The following is a 16904-nucleotide window of genomic DNA, read 5'->3' as shown; positions in this document are numbered from 1 at the left end:
ACCAAAATGTGCCAAGTTTCTGAGGCAATGTTATTTTAAAAATATGTTGATTATAATGGTATTCTAGTAGACTGCAGCTTTCTGAAGTCAGAAAATTTGTCTGATTCATCCTAGTGTCCTTAGCACATAGCAAAATTCTTAGGACTTGGCCTATTTAGTTAGTCTATTGAATGAGTGGATAAATAAGCTTTTCTTAGCATATCTATGTTTTTTTTAATATATTGTATTTTTATTTTTCAATGGAAGCATATCTCTTGAGTTTCTTAATGTAGCTCCAATTGTGACAAATTATTTCTTGAGTACCCATGTGAAAATGAAATACAAGTTATAGTCTCTAAGAATTTTGTTTCCTAGGGGAGATACTGAATTAGTAAAGATACCTTAGTAAAGATGCATTGGGCTAGTAAAGATGCATTGGGCTAAATTATGAAGACCTTGAAACTGAGGCATGAAACTTAGGCTTAGTGAGGTAGGCAATAAAATCCATTTTAGGTCTTAATCAAGGGTTTCAGTATGATAAAATCAGGATTTAGAACAACTGAGCCTAATTACACTATAAGAAACCTTGAAAGAATGATAAGGTTGAAGACAGGGAGATCAGCTGAGAGACTATGGCTGTGATTCAGGTGTGTTCTGTATGGTGGAAATGTGACTGGAGAGGGATGTAATGGAAGATATTTGACAGGAAATATTGATAAGAAGGGAAACAGGCCAAAGAGAAGTCGAATTAAAAGTTTCAAACTTGTCTTACTAACGAAAATACTTTGAAAAATTAAGGCAGGAGGGAGGGGGACTGTAAAATATGATGACTGATTTTAAGCTCATTAAATTTTAAATGACAGTAGGGAGTCAAAAGCATCCATATATATATATATATATATATATATATATATATATATATATATATATATATATATATTAGCATAATCAGCAATGAAGGAGTAGCTGAAGTTAAGCTAAGAGAGTGTGCTGTGGGATTACATAGGGACAGAAAAACAGGCTCACATTGAATCCTATAAATTGAAAATGAGATTAGGAGAAGGAGCTACCTGAGAATAAATAAGGGAAAGTCAAAGAAGAAAGAAGAGAATCTGATTAAAATAGGAAATGAAGAGGGTAGAGAGAGTTTTAAGTAAGGAGGAATAGCTGTGGTGTGCAGAAGCCTATTTCTATCTGTTCCTGAGAGCTGATTGTTAGATTTTCAGGAATTTTATGAGTCAAGTTTTCTACACATGCTTTAAAAAATTAAATTATATAAACTCTAAGTAAATAAAATATGTCAAAAACAAAGTTAATAAACACAACTCATCACTTTCTAATTATTTTAATACCTTTTGCTATTATCCATATTCTTTATTTATATATATTATATCTCTAATAGACTGGAAATACCATATAGTGGTTCCTATTCTACTGTTCATCTTTTCCTAACTAACTCAGCATGCACTGATGTCACATTAGTAGCTTGAAATCAACAGTGTGGAAGTATTTACACCATAAAAATGGCAAGTGCTAAAATTCAGGTTCATAGTTCTGTTAGGTAAAGGATTGGCAAACATCTTTTGGGCCAAATCTAGCCCATTGCTTGCTTTTGTGCATAGTCATATTATTTGTACATAGTTCAAGTTTTATTGGAACACAGACACACCCATTTTTTAAATAAAATATCTATGGCTCCTTTTGCATTATAATGGTAAAGAGGAATAATTATAACAGAGACTGTATGGCCCTTATAGTCTAAAATATTTACTATTTGACCATTTACAGAGAAAGTTTTTCTACTCCTGGTCTACTCATAAGAAAGTGATGGAGAACATATGAATGATGCAAATTAAACTTAAAAATGTGTTATGCATACAGATGTTACATTGTGAGGACCACAATAATTCGAGAAAATATTTCTCTAGTGTTTGAAAACTATTATCTGACTCAGCAAAAAATTTGCTCACACTGTTGACAAATGTGTGAAATTCTGACATATGTCTGTTTTGTCATTTTTATTGTACTAAAATCGTAGACAAAAATGTCAACCAATATCCACATTGGAATTACATTGATTTGTGAATTTCAAATACAGATTGACTATGGATACAAGAGTTTGGCCAAAATCATCAAAAGCATTCTGTGAGAATTAATTGGCTATATGGGATTTTCAATAAAGAATATGGTGTATTTTATTATTAGTTGAAAATTGTATGTCAGTAAAACTTACAATAAACTCATGGACATATATACATGCCTTACTTTTCATTCAGAGAGCATGTTGTCCATCATTTACCAGCCCAGCACAGTTTTAGAAACAATGGAGTCTTGGAAGAAGGTAAGAAAAAAGTATTACATTTAATAAGTATTAGTATATTTGCCATTCAGAAAACTACGAATCAATTAAAAAATTCTCAGAGCAATTAACTGCATATTTTCTTTCTTTTGTCTTTTACTCATTTAGCAAACATCTAATTACTTGCTCTGTACTAAGCATCATGCTAAATGATGGATATACTTGGAAGAATTAAGAAAGACAGCTTGTTTTGTGGAGTTTATTATCTGATGTAGAAAACAGATGATAAAGGAGTAAATACATAAACAAATATATAATTTATAAAATTATATAAACGACTTTAGAGTTAGTGAATAATAGAAATGAGCTTGAATTGACCTTCGTGAGCAGGGCATCCAAGAAGGTCTCTTTGCTGTTTCAACTGAGACAGAACCCGGGCTGGGGAGATTGTGCCTGGTGAAGGGAAAAACCTATATAAATATCCTGAGGATTTAACTTTTCAAAAAAATTTATTCACTTGCAATAATAAGGTAATCACTTTCAATTGTTCATTAATTATACAAGAAACTAAATTTTAAATAATATTACTCGGGATATAGGCAGTTACTTTCCTCTAAAAACCTCAAAGTTAATCATGTGTGGAAGTTAATTTCCCGAGTTTCCTTTTAAAGCTAGTGTGGAATTCTCAGTATGTTTACATATGACCTTCATTAAGGCAAAGAATTTCTTCATTTAGATTCTGGCTTTATTTGATGCTAATATGTTAAGTCAGGTTGTTTCTCAATACTTTATGTCAAAGGAGGATGATTCTTTTTCTTCACTTTGTGTGGCTGAATCTCTAAACCATACTTAGGCTCAGAGAGGGAGACATTCCCACGTTTATCCCATTTGATTTTTTCTTAGTTCATCAAACCTCAGAGCTAGTGTATTTTTTTTTTTTTTAGTTTCATGAAAATACTGGGTAACTTCAACATTACTATGGAAATCTGTCTTGTGAGAAAAGATTAATTGCATTTTCTCATCTTTTATTCTTTTTGCTTGCTACATGGTTATTTTTCAACAAAAGGCTAACTCGGGTATAATAAGTTCTTCAAGTGATAAAGATTAGAGCTAATATTTGTGACCATATTGAAGTGTTGACTGAAATATCCTCACCATCACTTCCTCCCTTTTCTGCCTGACCTCATTCCCCACATTTAAACTTCTTTGATTTGCTTTTCTTGGGCTTTGAGACCTTTTATTCCATTGCAGACATCCAGAGATTAGTCATCAGATGTTATCATTGGAGGACTGGGGGAAAAAAAGAAAAGGCAGCAAATCCTTGGCTTTTAAACTCAAAAGTTTTATTTCCTATGTAAGAAGGAAGTGTTTGGGAGGAATATTTGTTATCCAGTTCCAAACGCCCTCCCTCCCACTCCTGCCATGAGCTCCTCCGAACTGTAGAGAGGAATAGAAAAGGAGAGGAAGCAAGATAGTTAAACCTGCTTAGGGCTGGGCCCATGCTCTGCTTCTCTTCCCTACCCATGGTTATTTCAAAACAGGAGGAAGAATATTGATAAAAAACCCCAAGATAAGTTTGAATATCCAAAAGATAGAGGGATGCTAGTTCTAGGATGTCAGCAGGCTCTACTCTTGAAGGTATTTCCCATATTGATAAGGGTGTGAGTTCTTATGGATTTTTGTGGTTTCTAAGACAAAGTCTTGATAAAGATTTTGGGCGATTCCAGAGAAGCATGTGAAAATAGTTTAATTTTCCCAACTGCCTTCAAAGACGGTGCAAAATTGGCTGAAAAAAAGAACTAACCATAAAAGTGACTTCTCAGTTTTGGTTGTTTGATGCTACTGCAGACCATAGAGTAATGACTGATTCTCAGAGAATTGCAGTGTGGATGGATGCAGGAGCAGAGGCCAGGAGAGGTAAAGGCCATCTCAACAGATCACTGTGTAGTACAGAAGGCCAGACATGCCCTCCTGGACTCCCTCTCCTCCATATAAGCCCCCGGAAAATTACATACCAGGTTGAGGAGAAAGAAGAGGAAGGGAAATTTTGAATGAATTACACTTAAACCTGAAATGACAAAGGATAACAGGAAATGACTAAGATTCTGTTTTCTGACATTAGGCAAGATTGGGCTTGACATTTATTATTCAACATATGTTTATTGAACAATTACTATGTGCCAGACAGTGTTCTAGATACTTGAGATACCCTGGGGGCAGAGATATATGCCCACAGTGAGCTTCATTCTTGCAGGTTGACACAGAAAAAAAAAAATGATTGGAAGGGTGGGATGGTTGAGGTAGTTGCAGTATTAAATAGAATGGTCAAAGTAGGTCTCATTTTGAACATAAGATTTACACAGATATTTGATAGAGGTGAGGAGGTTAGCTAACCTGATATTCTGGGGAAGAGGGTTCAGGGAGAGGCAAAAACTTGAGCAAAAGTCCTGGAAATGGCAAAAGTGTAAGGCTTTTGGCAAAAATAATGGCAAAATAAGAGAAGAGGTTAGAGAGGTAGTAGAGAGCAGATCATTGGGACTTACAGCTCATTTTACAGAATTTGGCTTTTACTTTGAGTAAAACAGGACTCCACTTCAGTGTTGAGGAGTAAAGTGATCTGATTTGCCTTTTTAAAGCCTTGTTCTGCCTACTGTGGTAAATGCAGATGGTAGGGACAAGGGTAGTTACAACAAGAGCAGTTAGAAGGTTATTGCTGCAATCCAGGCAAGGGATGACAGTGGCCATTGTGAAGGTGAGCACAAGTGATTCAATTATGAACATCCTTTAAAGGTGGAGTTAATAGGATTTCCTACTGTATTGGATGAAAGATATGAGAGAAAGGGAGGAGTCAAGAGAACTACAAAGTTTTCTGTGTTGAGTTACTGGAAGGATGCAGTTGAGATGGAGAAGGCTGCCTGATAGACAAGTTTGGAGTTGGAGGAAATATCAAGAGATTGATCTTAGATATATTAAGTTTGAGATGGCTATCTTACAGCCAGTTGGAATGTTGAGCATGCAGTTTGATACTTAAGTCTGGAAGATCTTGATTGGAGATATAAGTTAAGGAGTTTTAGGCATACAGATAGTATTTAAGTTCAAGAGGCTGAATTGAGGGCTAGTTCTCCATTTATATGTTTGAGTAATCTAACAGACCTTCATCTTGCAAATAAAAAAAATAAATTCTAAATAAAATATCTAAAAGAACTACTCAAAGGTACCGAGAAGCTACCCAAACAGGCAGATTATGAAGGAAAATTGAAACTTGTAAGAAGTAATTGGCATTGAGCGAGATCCGCATTTTCTACAAATTTTAGCTTGAGTGCATCTTCAGTAGTTTCTGCAAGGAATGTTTTAAACTGCAATAGAAAAGCTTAAGTTTCTCTGTCCTGAAGAATCAGTAGATAGAATTTGGGGCAACCACAGAGAGTACAAAGTAATGGGGAAACAAAGAGCCAGAGAGAGGGAGCCCTACTTTCTGTGTATAAACTCTATCAAACTCTTGCTGACACTTGAACCATACATGATCGAGAAAGATTTCAGTTAAGGCCAAGAGAAGTGAACTGATATTTAAGCTACCTCTGGTGAGACAGTTTGTAGTTTGAGTCCAATTAAATTAAGTATCTGATTAAACAAATATTCCACTCTCTGAAAGAATAAGATAGAATATTTTATATATATAAAATAGAGACTCTTCTCTACAACATACCATTTACAGTGCTCTGACTATAATCTGAAATTGCTCAACATATGAAGAATCAGGAAAATGTGATCATTCTAAAGAGAAGTAACAATGGAGGCCAACTCTGAGATAAGGCAGATGTTGAAATTAACAGACAGGGATTTTAAAGTTGCTATTTTAACTGTGCCCAATAAGGTAAAGATGGTTATAATAAATAAAAATATATTTCTCATCAGAAAAACAGAATATAAAAAAAGAATCCAGTGAAAATTCTAGAACCAAAAAACACAGTATCTATATTAAAGAATTCCCTGGATGGTGTTAAAAGCAGAATGGAGATGACAAGGGAAAGAGTCAGTGAACTTGAAGGAAGATCTGTAGAAGTTATCCAATCTGAAAAAGCAAAAAATAAAGATTCAGAACTTTGAACAGGTATTTAGAATCTGTGGGCAATACCAAAATATCTAACACAGCTGTAATTGGAGTCCAGAAGAGAAGAAAGAGAATAATCCAGAAAAAGTATTTGAAAAAAAAAATGACTGAAAATGTCTCCAATTTGATGAAAGATAGAATACTACAAATTCAAGAAGCTAAGCAAACCCAGATGAAGGTAAATATAACTCAAACTATGTCTGGTCACATCATTGTCAAACTTCTGAAAAACCAAAGGTAAAGAGAATATCTTGAAAGTAGCAAAAGAAAAATGAGTTCTTACCTATAGGAGAATGATAATTCATAAAATCACAAACTTCTAATCAGAAATTATAGACATCCAAGATGATATAACAAAGTCTTCAAAGTACTAACATAAAGTCCTGGAACTACATAAGATCCCTAAGGAAGCAGATTGAGAAGAGGAACCAAGAAATTAAGTGAAGTGTTAAGAGAGATAAAACAAAAACTGAGTGGGAGGTATCCTGGAAAATGTATCAATAAAGAAGGAATGCTCATCTGTGTCAAACGCTGCTATCCTGTCAAGCAAGGGCAGAAAACTAACCATTGGATTGAACAAGGACATCAGTAATAGTCTTGACAGGAAAGGTTTGGTAGAAAGGTGAGCTTCAGGTTTGATTGGAGTAGGTTTAAGAGAGATGAGATGAAAGAAATTGGAAGTTATAGGTAAAGGCAACTCTTTCATAGAATTTTGCTGTATAGAAAGGAAAGAAATTGAATGGTAGTTAATGTGAAGAGTGGGGTCAAAGAAAGTTTGTTTTGTTGTGCAAATATGCTACTTAGCATAATATAGTAAAAAGTAAAAAATATGTGATATTTTGGATAAAAATAAAGATACTTGTCCAGTGTTACCAGACCCGTAGAAAATAAAAACAAAAAAATCCAGTCAGTTGAATTAGAATAAAAAATCAACACATTAATATAAGACTTGAATTCTCATATCTCCCTTATATTGGTCAAATCTCTCTACTCCCTAGATTTTACTATTTATAATTTGATCATTTGTCAATGCAAAATATTTGAAAAGTATGTCCACTAAAAATTATGTAAAATCTATGATTTTACAGAGTGCTAACTTTGATTTCTTCCCTTGTTTTCTTAATTTATTGACATTTCCCAAATTATGGACAGCATATATTTCAAAAATTGATTTCAGGTATTTTAAAACTCCAAGTGGATCAGCTCGGTGTTTTGTGACCGCCTGGAGGGGTGGGATGGGGAGGGTGGGAGGGAGGGAGATGCATGAGGGAAGGGATGTGGGAACAGATGTATATGTATGACTGATTCACTTTGTTATAAAGCAGAAACTAATAAAAAAATAAAAAAATAAAAAAAAACCTCCAAGTGTATTTTTCTAATAATATTGACATTATATGAGTAGTTTATCCTGGCGAGACCACAAAATCATATAAAGTAGCCGAATTATAATACTAATTATATGGGAAGCTTTAATTATTCAGACTTATATTTCTTTTTTTTCTTTTTTTTCCCCTAGGTTCTTCATGACATTTTTTTCCCCTTAAATTCCATATATATGTGTTAGCATACGGTATTTGTCTTTCTCTTTCTGACTTACTTCACTCTGTATGGCAGACTCTAGGTCTATCCACCTCATTACAGATAGCTCAATTTCGTTTCTTTTTATGGCTGAGTAATATTCCATTGTATATATGTGCCACATCTTCTTTATCCATTCATCCGATGATGGACACTTAGGTTGTTTCCATCTCTGGGCTATTGTAAATAGAGCTTCAATGAACATTTTGGTACATGACTCTTTTTGAATTATGGTTTTCTCAGGGTATATGGCCAGTAGTGGGATTGCTGGGTCATATGGTAGATCTATTTGTAGTTTCTTAAGGAACCTCCATACTGTTCTCCATAGTGGCTGTACCAATTCACATTCCCACCAGCAGTGCAAGAGTGTTCCCTTTTTTCTACACCCTCTCCAGCATTTATTGTTTCTAGATTTTTTGATGATGGCCATTCTGACTGGTGTGAGATGATATCTCATTGTAGTTTTGATTTGCATTTCTCTAATGATTAATGATATTGAGCATTCTTTCATGTGTTTGTTGGCAGTCTGTATATCTTCTTTGGAGAAATGTCTATTTAGGTCTTCTGCCCATTTTTGGATTGGGTTGTTTGTTTTTTTGTTATTGAGCTGCATGAGCTGCTTATAAATTTTGGAGATTAATCCTTTGTCAGTTGCTTCATTTGCAAATATTTTCTCCCATTCTGAGGGTTGCCTTTTGGTCTTGTTTATGGTTTCCTTTGCTGTGCAAAAGCTTTGAAGTTTCATTAGGTCCCATTTGTTTATTTTTTTTTTAATTTCCATTTCTCTAGGAGTTGGGTCAAAAAGGATCTTGCTGTGATTTATGTCATAGAGTGTTCTGCCTATGTTTTTCTCTGAGAGTTTGAGAGTTTCTGGCCTTACATTTAGGTCTTTAATACATTTTGAGCTTATTTTTGTGTATGGTGTTAGGGAGTGATCTAATCTCATACTTTTACATGTCCCTGTCCAGTTTTCCCAGCACCACTTATTGAAGAGGCTGTCCTTTCTCCACTGTACATTCCTGCCTCCGTTATCAAAGATAAGTTGACCATATGTGCGTGGGTTTATCTCTGGGCTTTCTATCCTGTTCCATTGATCTATCTTTCTGTTTTTGTGCCAGTACTCAGACTTTTATTTCTATGGGAAAACAATTCTAATTTCCAACCCAAGATTCTAGAGCACATCTCTCATTATGAAGTGGGCCTGAAGGTGGAAGTGGAAACACAGCCCCCTTGTCACACTCCCCACCCTCATCTTCCAGTAATGAGGGTAGGACATCAAGGTTTTCATGACACCAAGGATTCAAGCAATGGGGTAATGGAGATCCTGGACATTTATTTCCTCACTAGTGAAAATTAAATGAAGACCCAGGATTCACTACAACTATAGTGATGAGAAGGAAGTTTCAGCAGCTACAGTGTGTTGGTGAGTTCTTGGCTACATGGCTGCTTATATCTTTAAGGGCATGTTAAAGTCTTTTTGTGCTGTACAAGATTGTGTGTGTCTGTGTGCACGCATGTCCATGTGTGCACATGTGGGCTATTCTTTCTGTATATACTGAAGCCTTGTTGATCTGCAAACCCAACATCTAAAAAATGTCAGTGAATATATTTTCCATCAGATTTTTGATTTCATGATTAACAGATAAATGTCCATTAAGTAAACTAAAAGCAGATTTATTCCCACATATATTTTAAAGTACATATAGGAAAACTCCATTTCCTATATATTCTGCACCTACAAGACTGCACAATATAATGATGTATGTGTTTAATGATGATGCACAAGGCAGGGAGAAAATACTGAAGGAAATTCTGAATCATCCATAGTTAAATTATTTTCAGCATAAATTCAGTACTCTTTATAAATCTTTGAACATTGATCAACCATATAATTTTGAGGTAAAAGGATGTTAAGCAGAACAGCTCCCAATTATGGGGGTGAGAACTTACAGTTGTTTCTTTGAGTGGAGAGACAATTTATTTAGATCTACTGAAGTAAATTAAAAAAAAAAACTTTTCCTCTTGATCTTCTGGGTCATCATTATAACTGTCTCCATCCTGCCTATTCTGAAATGTAAAGCTCGTAATTTTAGGTACATGCTGGACTTTAAGAATTGGAGGTGCATTCACCTATTTGTGAGGACACTGAATGATTTAAAATTCACTGGATGGGATTTTTTTAACTTAGATGCACTAGGGAAGCACTTGAGTTCAAAAGGCTTAGAATCATTGTAATTATAATTCATCGAGAGTAAGAATTACAGCTAAGTAATTTTCTTTTCTTGTCTCAAAAGAAATGGGTACACAGATGTACATTCTGAATACTTACAGAGTCTTAATTGCCTGCCATGCAGTAGTATTTTGGAGCATGATTAAATGGGTTAAGACATCTATAGAAAGAAAACCTCTAACTAAGAGGGAATGTACTTGTTAACATTGCTTCTGAGACTGAATTTAAGGTTTATAGTAGCAACCATTTTTTAAAAAAGTTGCATGTGGTTTAATGCACACATTGTTGTAAACTAACTGACTTGTTCACAAATAATATACTTTATGCTGATTCATTGGCATTGTTTTTCATTTAATAGTTGCTATTTCAAATCTTCTTACTTTTTAAAAACTGCAGAGACATTCTTAAATACCAAGATCTCTTCTCTATAATCTTGTTCTCCTAAGATATCAGTGGTTCTGTGATCAGGAGTTATTTGTTCAGTCATGACCTGTGGGGCTTTCTTAACCTCTTATAAACCTAAGTGTCAATCACCAAGCTGGAAATAATTACATTTTGGTGATTTCTTTCACCTTTGAAAGCTAATGGATAGCCTCAAGTATTTAAATAACTGCTTGAACTTTCTTAATTGATACAAACTCTCTGTAATAATTCCACTTTGTCTAGTATGCCACCTGAACAGCTTTATCTTAGGTTTATGTACTTAATTGATAGTGTTCAATGGTACATGATATTTATATGAGCCTTTGTCTTATTGAACTGTATATAGGATAATCATTCTAAGTTATATTTGAAAGCTATATATTAACTTCATAAACTAAAATATTGGAATCAATGTTTGTAAATTTAACACTTTATACCAAATTTTGTTAGTCTTTTGTAAACATACTAAAATTTATACAGCCACATGATTTTTCCTATTTTTTTCACATTGCACATTTATATGGACACATATTTGCTTTTCAATTAAAATGAAAGTATCCATGTTAATTTATGAAAACTATACCAAAAGATTTAATATTTAATTACAACAAATAATTAAAATAAGTAAATAAATATTTGAAGGCTTTTACTGAAGGGATTTATTGATTTTCTACATTAAAAATAATCAATATGTATTTGGAGGAATAAATTTGTTCATAGCTTACTTTCCTTTAAAAAATAACATCATAAAATGTATATTAGATGTTGATCTGGATTATGATATAAGTTGTTATAACTGAAGTTGTGGGAGTAATAACAATTATAAATTAAAAAAAAAATTTGGAATTTCTCATTGAGAATTAACCTTAGCATCCCAGATTTGCACTAGCTAGATATATCTGAGTCTGAATCCTTGCTCTGCAATGTGCCTGCCATGTTACATTAAACAAGATATGAAACTTCTATGAACAGCTGTTTCCTCATCTGTAAGATGGTGCAATAATTATCAAGACTAGAATAATTATGTTCAATACTCAACACCTCTTGATATTTCATGGCCATCCAATAAATGTTACCTCATTACTATTATTCTCACACTATTATTTTTTAGCTTCATTTTGATTATATTCAGAAATTATGACCCAGGTTTGGCTTTAGATGACATTAAATTATTTTTGAAAATAAAAATGTACTCAATTAAGATCAGACACCACTAATGTTATCCATAAGAATATTTCAGAGACTTTAAAGGCAGTTCATTTTTCTGAAAAGTAACTGGTTGAGTAACATTTGTGAATGTATACATTTTAGAATGTTTGAAAACAATGTTGATGTTCTATAATTATTCATATATTAACATTTGAATTCATTGTATTATCTTTCTTAATAAATAGAGGATTATATAAAATCATATGTAATTAAGTAGGTATTATTAAATCTAAGCCACTAGGCTTTAGATCAGTCTCAGATTGCTTGCCTATATACAAGTATGAATATGTTATTTTTGGTGTTAGTTTTTGTTTCATAGTTTTTATTTGAAAAGAGGTTTGTGGTGTGTTTGTGTACGTGTGTCTTTTTTTTTTTTTTTGAGTATCAGCAACTAATATGGCATAGTAAACAATCTTTGAAATAAATCTTTGCTATAATATTATATGGGGATATGATTTGTGGATTCTGCATGACCAGTGACATGCCTTAGTATTGAGGAGCATGTATATACTCAGAACTTTTTTTATTAAAAAGGAAGGAAAGTCATTTGCATATGTCTTACTCCATAGGGAAAATGAAAGGGTTAGAACCATGGTTAAAAAGACCGAAAATGATATAAATGACTCTGCTACCCCCATTTATTATTGGAAACATGTCGATAATTTTGCATATTGGTCATTTTGGTGTGTATTTTGCCAAGTTCCAAAAACTAATGGATACAGCATAATCATTTATGAAGAATTTTCTTTCTTAAGGGTAGCCACTAGCCACATGGGGCTATGAACACTTGAAATTTGGCTTCTGTGACTGAGAAATGGAATTAAAAATTTTTAAAATACATCTTTATTGGAGTATAATTGCTTTACAATGCTGTGTTAGTTTTTGTTGTACAACAAAGTGAATCAGCCATATGATACATGTATCCCCATATCCCCTCCCTCTTGAGCCTCCCTTTCCCTTTCCCTATCCCACCCCTCTAGGTCATCTCAAAGCACCGAGCTGATCTCCCTGTGCTATGCTGCTGCTTGCCACTAGCTATCTATTTTAAATTTGGTAGTGTATATACGTTGATGCTACTCTCACTTTACTCCAGCTTCCCCCTCTGCCCGGTGTCCTCAAGTCCATTCTCTATGTCTATGTCTTTATTCCTGCCCTGCCACTATGTTCATCAGTACGATTTTCTTTTTGGTTTTTTTTTTTTAGATTCCATATATATGCATTAGCATAGGGTATTGTTTTTCTCTTTCTGACTTACCTCACTCTGTCTGACAGACTCTAGGTCCATCCACCTCACTACAAATAACTCAATTTCATTTCTTTTTATGGCTGAGTAATATTTCATTGTATATATGTGCCACATCTTCTCTATCCATTCATCTGTTGATGGACATTTAGGTTGCTTCCATGTCCTGGCTATTGTAAATAGTGCTGCAATGAACATTATGGTACATGTCTCTTTTTGAATTATGGTTTTCTCAGGGTATATACCCAGTAGAGGGATTGCTGGGTCATATGGTGATTCTATTTCTAGTTTTTTAAGAAACTTCCATACTGTTCTCCATACTGGTTGTATCAATTTTCATTCCCACCAACAGTGCAGGAGGGTTTCCTTTTCACCACACACTTTCCAGCATTTATTGTTTCTTGATTTTTTGATAATGGCCTTTCTGACCAGTGTGAGGTGATATCTCATTGTAGTTTTGATTTGCATTTCTCTAATAATTAGTGATGTTGAGCAGCTTCTCATGTGCTTCTTGGCCATCTGTAGGTCTTCTTTGGTGAAATATCTATTTAGGTCTTTTGCCCATTTTTTAATTGTTTTTTTGTTTGTTTGTTTTTTTGATAGTGAGCTCCATGAGCTGTTTGTGTATTTTGGAGATGAATCCTTTGTCCGTCGTTTCATTTGCAAATATTTTCTCCCATTCAGAGGGTTGTCTTTTCATCTTGTTTATGATTTCCTTTGCTATGCAAAAGCTTTTAAGTTTAATTAGGTCCCATTTGTTTATTTTTGTTTTTATTACTCTAGGATGTGGGTCAAAAAAGATCTTGCTGTGGTTTATGTCAAAGAGAGTTTTTCCTATGTTTTCCTCTAAGAGTTTTATAGTGTCTGGACTTACATTTTGCTCTTTAATCCATTTGGAGTTTATTTTTGTGTATGGTGTTAGGTAGTGTTCTAATTTCATTCTTTTACATGTAACTGTTCAGTTTTCTCAGCACCATTTATTGAAGAGGCTGCCTTTCCTCTATTGTGTGTTCTTGCCTCCTTTGTCATAAATTACGTGATTATATGTGCTCAGCTTTATCTATGGGCTTTCTGTCTTGTTCCATTGATCTATGTTTCTGTTTCTGTGCCAGTACCATACTGTCTTGATTACTGTAGCTTTGTAGTATAGTTTAAAGTCAGGGAGCCTGATACCTCCAGCTCCATTTTTCTTTCTCAAGATTGCTTTGGCTCTTCGGGGTCTTTTGTGTTTCCATATGAATTGTAAAATTTTTTGTTCTTATTCTGTGAAGAATGCCACTGGTAGTTTGATAGGGATTGCATTGAATCTGTAGATTGCTTTGGGTGGTATCATCATTTTCACAATACTGATTCTTCCAATCCAAGGACATGGTATAACTCTCCATCTGTTTATGTCATCTTTGATTTCTTTCATCAGTGTTTTATAGTTTTCTGAATACAAGTCTTTCACCTCCTTAGGTAGGTTTATTCCTAGGTATTTTATTCTTTCTGTTGCAGTGGTAAATGGGATTGTTTCCCTAATTTCTCTGTCTGATTTTTCATTGTTAGTGCATAGGAATGCCAGAGATTTCTGTGCATTAATTTTGTATCCTGCAACCTTACCAAATTCCTTGATTAGTTCTAGTAGTTTTCTGGTGGCATCTTTAGGTTTGTCTATGTACAGTATCATGTCATCTGCAAACAGTGGCAGTTTTAATTCTTCTTTTCCAATTTGGAGTTTTAAATTTCTTTTTCTTCTATGATTGCCATGGCTAGGACTTCCAAAACTATGTTGAATAAGAGTGGCGAGAGTGGACAGCCTTGTCTCATTCCTGATCTTAGTGGAAATGCTTTCAGTTTTTCACCATTGAGTATGATGTTTGCTGTGGGTTTGTCATATATGGCCTTTATTATGTTGAGGTTGGTTCCCTCTATGCCCATTTTCTGGAGAGTTTTTATCATAAATGGGTGTTGAATTTTGTCAAAAGCTTTTTCTGCATCTACTGAGATGATCACATGGTTTTTATTCTGTAATATGTTCATATGGTTTATCACATTGATTGATTTGCATATACTGAAGAATCCTTGTATCCCTGGGATAAATCCCACTTGATCATGGTGTATGATCCTTTTAATATGTTGTTGGATTCTGTTTGCTAGTATTTTGTTAAGGATTTTTGCATCTATGTTCATCAGTGACATTGGTCTATAATTTTCTTTATTTGTAGTATCTTTGTCTAGTTTTGGTATCAGGGTGATGGTGGCTTCATAGAATGAATTTGGGAGTGTTCCTCCCTCTGCAGTTTTTTGGAAAAGTTTGAGAAAGATAGATGTTAGCTCTTCTCTAAATGTTTGATGGAATTTGCCCATGAAGCCATCAGTTCCTGGACTTTTGTTTGTTGGAAGATTTTAAATTACAGTTTAAATTTCTTTACTTGTGTTAGGTCTGTTTATATTTTCTAATTCTTCCTGATTCAGTCTTGGAAAATTGTACCTTTGTGAGAATTTGTCCATTTCTTTGTGGTTTTCCATTTTATTGGCATATAGTTGTTTGTAGTAGTCTCTTGTAATCCTTTGTATTTCTGCAGTGTGAGTTGTGATTTCTTCTTTATCATTTTATTGATTTGTGTCCTCTCTCTTTTTTCTTGATGAGTCTGGCTAAGGGTTTATCAATTTTGTTTATCTTCTCAAAGAACCAGCTTTTAGTTTTTTTGATCTTTGCTATTGTTTTCTTCATTTCCATTTCATTTATTTCTGGTCTGATCTCTATGATTTCTTTCCTTCTACTGACTTTTAGTTTTCTTTGTTCTTCTTTTTCTAGTTGCTTTAGGTGTAAGGTTAGATTGTTTATTTGAGATTTTTCTTGTTTCTTGAGGTGAGATTGAATTGTTCTAAACGTCCTTCTTAGAACTGCTTTTGCTGCATCCCATAGGTTTTGGGTGGTCGTGTTTTCATTGTCATTTTTTTCTATGTATTTTTTAATTTCTTCTTTGATTTCTTCAGTGATCTCTTGGTTATTTAGTAGTGCACTATTTAGCCTCCATGTATTTGTGTTTTTTACAGTTTTTTTTCTTTAATTGACTTCCAATCTCATAGTGTTGTGGTTAGAAAAGATGCTTGATATGACTTCAATTTTCTTAAATTTTCCAAGGCTTGATTTGTGACCCAAGATGTGATCTATCTTGGAGAATGTTCCATGTGCACTTGAAAAGAAAGTTTAATCAGCCACTTGTGGGTGGAATGTTCTATAAATATCAATTAAGTCTATCTAGTTTATTGTGTCATTTAAAGCTTGTGTTTCCTTATTTATTTCCTGTTTGGATATCTGTCCACTGGTGTAAGTGGGGTGTTAAAGTCCCCTACTATTATTGAGTTACTGTCAATTTCCCCTTTTATGGTTGTTAGCATTTGTCTTCTGTATTGAGGTGCTCATATTTTGGGTGCATAAATATTTACAATTGTTATATCTTCTTCTTGGGTTGATCCATTGATCATTATGTAGTGTCCTTCCTTATCTCTTGTAACAGTCTTTAAATTAAAGTTTATTTTATCTGATATGAACATTGCTACTCCAGCTTTCTTTTGACTTCCATTTGCATGGAGTAACTTTTTCTACCCCTTCACTTTCCCTCTGTATGTGTCCCTAGGTCTGAAGTGCATCTCTTGTATACATCATATATATGGGTCTTGTTTTTGTATCCATTCAGCCAGTCTATGTCTTTTGTTTGGGGCATTTAATTCATTTACATCCAAGGTTATTATCGATATATATGTTCCTATTACCATTTTCTTAATTGTTTTGGGTTTGTTATTGTGGGTCATTTTCTTCTCTTGTGTTTCCCACCTAGAGAAG

The sequence above is a fragment of the Mesoplodon mirus genome (genome assembly GCF_964341445.2).
Source record: "Mesoplodon mirus genome assembly, chromosome: 6".
In the NCBI taxonomy this organism is placed as follows: Eukaryota; Metazoa; Chordata; class Mammalia; order Artiodactyla; family Ziphiidae; genus Mesoplodon; species Mesoplodon mirus.
This window is presented reverse-complemented; position numbering follows the sequence as displayed.